We start from the raw sequence: 8,912 nt of genomic DNA, 5'->3' as shown, positions 1-8,912 counted from the left end.
AGCATGTCCAAGGCACTGGGATATTTCTGGTGGCCTTCACTCTGGGAAGTTTATTTTACCAGAAGCTGTTATTTCCCCACCAGACATGTGCTATGTTACATGTTTACTAGTCTTCCTCCGAATGCATTACTTTAATGAGCATAAAAAACTTTTCATAAAGCTACAGTTACTACGTCAAGCTAGCTGGTGCTTTATCCCTGGGATGAAACAGTCCCTTGGGGATCAAGGCAGGGACATCTGCAGGGTCAGATCCAGACCTCAAACTACTCCAGCCTCGATTCCGGTTTTGTTTGGTCCAGTGCAAAACACAAAAATAAGAATAATTAACAGGCCTACCATAAGCAGTGTGTTATAGTCTACAGACAACACTGGCTGCAAGCTCCAGCCTCGTTAGTGCGTGGCTTCAGAAAGGCTCAGCCCTGCCTGGCCGCTGAAGCCCTTGGAAGAGTTTTTGGATGCTGCAGAAGCTCTCCAGCTTCTATTATTAGTATCAGCAATTTCAGTGATACTAACCTTCAGCTAATTCTACGTCCAAATCATTTCATTAGTACGGAAGCGTACAGATTACAAGGTAGACGGCCAACAAAGTGCTGGAGCGGGTAGGAGCTCAGAGCCATCCCAAAACAGCAGCACAGCTCCCTAGGGATAACACAGCTTTCCGCTTCGTGTCGTGAGCCGGGCAGAGGGCTGGGATGCGGAACAGCCCAGGACCAGCACTGCAAAAATTCATCTTGCATGTTTACATCAAGCAAAATATATATATTTGTATGGCATTTAGGGACAGATGGTGCTCGCTGTAAAATGTGGGAAGCCCTCATCCACAAGTCTTGAGGACAGCCTGGACTGCTATTTCTTGGGAAACAAGTATAGCTCATCCAGCCTTTGCGCAGGGAGGAGGACTGGATAAGCGCCTAAGCAACTTTATTTGTGCAATTTAAATATTATTAAGGTATGGAAATATTAGCCATTTCGGTCATTTGAGGATGTATTTTAAAAGACTCCCATAAGAGGGGGACAAGGCTGTACAGAGGTCTGGTTTGCAGGCATATGCCCTGGTTTTAACCTACTTTGCCCTCCCCAGAAGCAGATGACTGGAAAAGGTCCCAGAGATGTTTCTTCAAGGCTACAGGATGTTTCCCTGCTGCTCCCAACAGCTCCCAGGTCAGCCTACAGAAGTAACAAGCTGGGAGTCTTCCTCCTAAGAAAAGGCCTCTCTCATCTTTGCAAGGCACAGCTAGGAGCTGGCTTTACAGTTTTCAACCTGAGAAATAATAGATGAGAAAGCAGAAGAAGAAAGAAAAGGCCAGCTAGATTGTGCCAGGATATATGCTAAGCTATTAGTTATTATGCGTTAATGCAAATACACAGCATAGAGAATTCAGTCAGGAAAAATGATTCACAGATCAGGGTTTTTTTTTTTTAACTATTAAGGTTTATCATCAACCTCCTAACAGGCAAAGGAGGCAGAGAAGAGGATGGTCACACATGACTCAGGTACAGAATTCTGATATTTCCCCAAGTCCCTCTTTAATAAATTCAATATAGGAATTACATTAAATAAAAAGTTTAGATTAAATTTTTAATAACTCACTAAAAGCATTTAAATTCCCTACGGACTGTACATACTAGCAGCTTTTGTATGCATAAAGAATTAAGCACTTTAATATAGTTCTCTCTTTTTTTTTTTTTTAGTGTTGCCATCTACCAGCTGAGAGAGGATTAAATCTCAGCCCGGCACTTCCCTTTCCTCCCCTCTGAACCCCTCTGAACTGCAGCTATTTCCTCCAGCCCAGCCGAACGCTCGGATTTCATTTTAACAAAGCACGGATGAGCTGAAATAAATGGCCTTAGCGCGATTTTCTCATTTAAAGGAGATCTATAGATCACTGAGCAGGAAACCCAGATTGGTGATATAAATAAGATCTACCACTTCTGTGACGCAAATGACTCCACCGGCGCGACAGGGAAAGACAAAGCGCCCCAAAATGACACAAGTACTCGAAAAAGCTGGAAACCCTTGAGGAGAAGAGTGATTATGTAGCACCTCACGTCTAAGGCAACAACTGCAGATAATTGCAAGAGGGAAACTCATTTTCCACCAGAGCCATCAGCGCTTTGCTTACAGAAGCAGGATTGATTGCAGGTCCAGGTTAGAGTACAAGCTGGAAGAAATATTTTCAAATCTTTTTAGTTATAGCTAAGGAAACTTCTCACACAAAAGCGGAATTATTTGCAGATTTTAACAGCCAAACCAGCAAACCCTGCTGCCGGCGAAGTCTCAGCCGCTCCTCAGCAGTGTTGTTCTGCCCTGCACCCGCAATGCTCAGCTCGGGGAGCAGCCCACAGCCACAGTAACTCACGGTCCAAGGTGACCAGCCTTGGAAAACACCGAACTGATCAGATGATGTGATTATTTTAAACAGTTAGTTTAGAAAATAAATACCTATACTGAGACATTGGGAGAAACTGGGAAATCAGATTTCTTTCCAGTCCTGATTATACCAAACTTTTGTAACTTAACTCAGGAAGTTTATACATCCTCACAACCGGCTTTCCCCTCAAAAAGTATCGTAAAAGTATATTTTTGCCACCAAATACGAAATGGTGCTCCCTGAAAACCTCCTTTGGGCTGCACCGCCGCATCCTAGCCATGCCGTAAGTACCATAATTTGCATGGCTAACCGTATAAGCTTATTTGGTAAAACAGTTCCCAAACTGAAGTCTCCTGACACAAGAAAATAAATGTCTTATTTCATGACAGGAAATTGTACAGTGTCCAAACACAAACTGGTTTGGAGTTCAGAAAGCTTCTTTTACTTTCTCAAAGGCAGCTTAGCCAAAATATTGGTAAACGGTTTATTTCACAGATAAACATTTACAAACTAGATCACAGGGCACATGGAAGCTCACTTTGGCTTTCTATTTATCCTTTGCTTTCCTGAGATGAGAGAGTAAATCTCAAGTACGCCTTGCAAACGCACTTCGGGTTTTGCGTGTTTGGGCACAGATAAATATTGAGCTGCCCACCCCTGCGTGGGCACGGCAAATAAACAGCGTGAGAGCGTGCCATGGCTCTGCATCGCGCAGCCCTGCCTGCCCATCGCTGGCATGCACACACTCCAATCCTCCCTGTCCTACAGGCACTGAGAATCGAGGTGCTCCTTGCCCTGATGACAAAGTTATCCTGGACGCCAGGATGCCCGTTTTCACTTCGGGAGGAGACACAGCAGTGTCAGAAATGCGCAGGGGGCGGAGGACTGGGCTCCGGTGCAGACAGCAAGCGCACAAGCTTCAAGCAGCATCTCCACTCTGGAGCAACTCTCATCGATGCTATGCAAGCAACATCAAGGAATTACTTAAGGCACACCATGAAGCAGTACAGAACGGTTTTGCCCAGAAAATATCTCTCTAGATGCTCTTTACCATACTAGTTTATCATGGGAGCATTCCTTAGCCCAGGCACTCCAAGCATACCTGCCTCTGCAGGAGATGGGGACCCAGCTTTAGACCACCAAAATTAATTCTACTGGTCTTTTTGCTGTCAGAAGCAGGAGAAATGACACCCTGAATGCAGCCAGAACCTATCTCTGACTTTCATTCCAGTTTCTATGCCACAGAATTATTTGAAGAATAACCAAGTGGTACACTCGATTTTCCAACCAGCAGTCAGTTAATGCAAAACCACCTTAAATCCAGGCAGAGAGAAATAAGGAAATAAATCACAACAATTCTTGCTGTTCATATCTCTGCTAAGCCAATTCTGCTGTTCATATAAACACATTCGGCAAGGCTGTGGGGGTATTTGAAGCATTATTTAAAATATTTAAATAAGGAATTTTAGCAGACATGCCTGAGGTCCCTGTGCAACAACTGCAACCATTAGCTTTGGAGCTGGGGTCGGTCCTGCCCTGCAGATGCAGGACCTCAAAAAGGGCAGAGACTTCTCCATGACCGACCCAGGACCACTTGCCTGCCCGCCTGTCACGCGGGGCCGATGCCAGGGGGGCAGGAGGGGCTGCTCCGTGCTGAGCTAATCACCCCTTGCCATTCCAGCTCCTCCAGCAACCTCCGCCTGGTTAGACTTCAACCCTATCGCTTTCTGCTCGCTACATTTATTTTATTACCTTTTCCACATGCCCGTGAGAGTTTGAGGGCCTGGTGAGTTTAATACTTGTTCCTGAAAGGCTTTGTCAGCAGCAGCTCTGGCAATCACTGCTGGGATGGAGCTAGCCTGGCTTTTGAGTGCTCCTCGGTAAGACCTGCAACGCCGTTTGAGTTGCAGTTTCTCTTCATACGGTTTCTAAATACCCTCTGCCTATAATTTCTCTCTCCACATAGAGCATTATTTTCCACAGAGCCAGGTGTTACAGACACTCCATCCTGCTCTGCTGCCAGGCAGAGCGCAACCGCAGCAACTGCTGTCATTCAGTAGTAAAAATAACAGGTTTCACATAGCACAGGTTGTTTCTGAGAATTAAAATCCACTACCCTTGCGTTTATCACGCCCAATATGCAAGAAACAGATGCATAGGTACATAATTATTATCCTGTCAAATAAGTGTTCCTGCTGCCCACTGCGATTTCAACCCTAGATACTCACTTAGGTTTAAGTGGGAATTTGGAAGTATTAGTAAAGGAGCAGCAGGGGAGGGGTACGAGGCTCCAGACTGCAGAATCCCTCGATTTCAAGATTACACCAATGAAATGTTCCAAGACAATCGAAATTTTGGCTTGCATTAAGGCTCACTTCTCTCTTTGGAAAACCTTAGCATTTGCTACTTACTATACCCAATACCAAAAATACTCTCTTAAAACGTACTCACAGCCAGCATCACATATAGCACTCTTCAATATTGCATGTAAGCACAGTAAAGGGAGATTTATGGTTGCCCGCAACACAATTAGCATTAGAACAACCCAACTTTCTCAGCTTTTTTCAGCGATTTCCACATCCCATACGAACTGTTCACTTACCAATCGACTGGGAAGCACTGCCAGCTTGCTGGGGTCCATCACACAGAGGAATTCACATCATAGTAATGCTTGGATAAAGGAGAATCATTCATCAAAAAAGAATCCGTATGCTGTCACCCCATGTATTTAGCACTTTCTTTAATGAAAGGCTCTGCAGCAGCAATGGAGATAAAGTTTTTGCTCAAGATTATTAATCGTGGGCATTTTGCCTGGCCCAGTTTCAGAAGCAGCAAACATACATCTTTCCAATCTATGTAATTACCAACGCTCTTCAAGCAACAAGCACTTTAGAGTACCTATAGATGTTTCCTTAGCTTAACGACATTGCACACTTTGGCAGAATCATTAATATCTCGCCAGCCTCATCTAACCTTTGAGCTGGGTGGAAAGTGGCCAAAGTACAGTGCTGCTCTGATTCATCCACAGCAGAACACGGCAGCGATGCATCGCCCACTGCAATACATCCCTGCAGGTCCCACACACCCAGGGACACAGGGGGTCACTGGCGCAAAGCAAATGCAAACCCCTCGTTTGACTGAAATTACAGCGTTTTCCACAGCTAAGCCTTAAAACAAACAAACTACCCCAAAGAACCTCTCTCATCACAACTTTGACTTTCTTCGGTTGCCCGATGAAGAGTTAAATGGTCAAATGGAATAGGTAAAAGAGCCGTTGAGTGGAGAGAGAAGGTCTTTCTGGGCCCCTATGCTGTAGGAATGACAGAAATGCAATTTCCTGCAAGCCAGAAGTTTGATTTTGAAAATCTGTACGTCAGAAGTTAATGCACCAACAGTTCTTGTCTGGGGAAAATTGCTTTCAGGCACTAAACCCCTGGCTGTTACTCCCTGCTCCCAACACTTGCAGCCAAGACAACATCAAACATCATCTAGGGATGAAGAACCTAACACTTTAAGCAAGCTCAATCAAGCAATCATTAAGTGAGAACAAGCTCACTGCCAATCCTCAAGCAAATATTTGTTCCCTAAATGCTAGGGACAACACACAGAGGTAGACCAAAGCTTTGCAATGTGCACCACCAAGGCTCTGTGCTTGATCCTGGCCTGTGTTTCCGACAGCCCTGCAACACTGATACTCTCATAGAGCTTTAACAGTGTTGCTCGTTCCATTCCCCCATTCCCTCTCGCCTACATGGTCTGTGCATTTCTCCTTCCACGATGGCTGCTCTGGCCCAGCTCTCTCTTCAGAGCTGCCCTACTGCTCCATCAAAACCAGACCCCTGCCCATGGCCATTTATTAAATTATTTAAAGATTTAATCCCGCACTGTAATATGTACTTTGAATTCATCTGAAATTTTCAGCAGCCATGAGAGGAGACACACACGAGTCACACCAAGTCACAGGCAGAAGAAACGGGCACTTACATGGTCCATGATAACTCCATCCTACTAGCTTTTGGCATCTCCTGTGTTAGCCCTTACAAGTCTTTTGCAGAGGCCTCCAACTGTTTTCAAATGCAGACCTAAACCGTTTCCAACCTACGGATAGCAAATTTAAGAATGCCACCAGCGGCTCCAGCTCTTCTTCACTGCTTTTCAGTGTCCCCCCCCCCAAGTGGTCCACAGAGCTCTGTGGGCAGCTGGCCACTGATCAAACACAGCTCTGAGCGAAGCAGGACACCATGCCACCTCCACTAACTCAAGACAGCCTCGAGGACCGAACAAGTCAGAAAGAAACGAATTTAACTTCCTAACACACTAAACGCACGAGCCCGCACGCCCAAGGGTAAGTCATGTGCCTGGGCAGACGGTGCTGTGCTGTGATCTGTGATACGTACTGCCAAGAGTACCAGATAACGGGCATCTATCTGTCCTGACAGTGTATGTAGGAGTATTCTAGTGATGAAAAGGGACAAGACGGACTCCAGCACACTCTTACCCATACAGGAGGCTTCTGCAGAAGTCCTGGAGGCTGCAGGGATGTGCTTTTATTGCCACTGCCTGCAATAAGCCTACGTTGTGGACAGCAAAATTCATTTGGTAGTGCCATCCATCTACAGACTGTCACAAGCACCCAAGCCTCTTTATGGGGGTAAATCGGCTGGCTGAGCCATTTCCTCTCCTGCAAGTGTTTTTTTAATTGACTATGGAATTTGCAGATATTATTTTCAGCAAATCCATTCTATTGATTGTAATTACCATCCTTGGAGATGCAATGGAAAGAATATTAAAACCATTAACGCTGATTTGGATTTTATTAGAGCCATTAGTGGAACGGCAAGCAGAGAGCCATTGCTTCCCAGGCACCTCGACGGCTCCTAAGCACCATAAATCATCTCACGGCACATTTGTTACTGCTTCGGATACAGCCACGAGTTGAGCAAAAGGAAAAAAATGGGGACGGCAGGCTTCCCGCAGCTGGGTGATGAGATTGGTCCAAGCATCTTTTTGATGAACCTTCTAAGCATCAACTGCCTTCAGAAAAGATGCCATTTCTTAGGCAGATGACCAGCAGACTCAAGAGTCATCTAACACAAGACACTGGGCTTGCGTGTGTCAGAGGGGGGCTTGCAGGCAGCTTGTCTGCCCAGCTGCAGCTCCAGAAACAGGCATTTTACCCTCATTTGGGAAGAAAGAAGGAAACATCCTCCATTTCTAGACACCATCTTCCTATAGGTACCTGACCCACATGAACCCTCCCAGACCCACCAGATCAATGCGGCATTAGAGCAAGCCTACATCTTGAGAACTACTAGCCCATGGATGTGGCGTGGCCAGGACGGACAGACCCACAGCCCAGCACCATCCAACCTGACTGCTCCTGTGGTTCTCTCACCAGCATAATTTAACAGGGCCACCGACACCAAGCAGAAGTCACCAGCCTCTTCCTGAATGCTCCTGGTAGGAGCTTCTCAGCCACCATTACCCTGTCTGCGACCTGGGGAACCAGCCTCGGCCCTCACGTCTCATTTGTGTGGTGTAATTGCATCTGGAAGCTAAGTAACAGCCGTGTAATTAATATTCACCTTCGCTGACCTTCCCAGCAACTTGAGGCAGATCTCTGCACATACAGATGTGACCAAAGGTCCCCCTTCAGCTTAAACGTTTTCTTTAGTCCAGCTGCAGCCCTCCTGACCCCTCCTTGCATTTCAGCCCAGATCTTCTTTGCCTAGAAAACCTCCTAAAACCATGTTAGCGTTTCCTTAGAAGTCCAAATTTCCTTCTCCTGTGACTCCAGCCCGACCAACATCCCCCAGCAAGGATTCAGCACAGGTCACTGCAGGCTTATTAGGACTCAGCACAGGTCACCACAGGCTTGCGGATCACCAGAAGCTGCTGAAACCAGCTTCAGATGCTGCCAGCCAGGGACAGAGCAGGCTGGGTTCCTCTCCCAGCACCACGTCTGACCCTGTGGTGAGAAGCGCAGCACCAGATGGGCAGCAAAGTTGAGGCCGGACAGAGCCACGATGGGTCACTCCTATCCCAGTGTGGTGGCCTCTGCCCTGACTTCTCTTGGAGCACAATAAAAAGCAAATAAATATACGTACCGACAGTGGAAAGAACTCCCTATTCCTCTAATTTCATAGGAGTTGCTCCAGATTTTATTTTCCTTAATAGAACATCTACACTGGATTCCTGATAGCATAAGCCAACCCAAGAAACACTTCCACTCAAAGCAACAGCTGCTTTCACATCACATCCCTGGTGACGAGATCATTTTAGACTACATCAGCCAAGGCCTATAATACTGAAATTTCCCTTTTCCTAATAGATCCTGCTATAGCAGTTGGAGCAAGCTAGTCCATCTTCTCTGTAGTTGCTTCCTGGCTGGCTTCACTTCATTACTTTCATGTTTACAAACACTTGGGCTTCCAGCAGGGCAAGGCAAGGTTTTGTTATAAATAGCAAGATACCAAACCACAGGAAAATGTCAGGGGCAGGAGGAAGGGAAAAAAAAAAAAAAAGAAGTAAAAAAAATAA

Source organism: Egretta garzetta, unplaced genomic scaffold (genome assembly GCF_000687185.1).
Source record: "Egretta garzetta isolate BGI_Z169 unplaced genomic scaffold, ASM68718v1 scaffold172, whole genome shotgun sequence".
Classification (NCBI taxonomy): domain Eukaryota; kingdom Metazoa; phylum Chordata; class Aves; order Pelecaniformes; family Ardeidae; genus Egretta; species Egretta garzetta.
Note: the sequence above shows the minus strand (reverse complement) of the source record.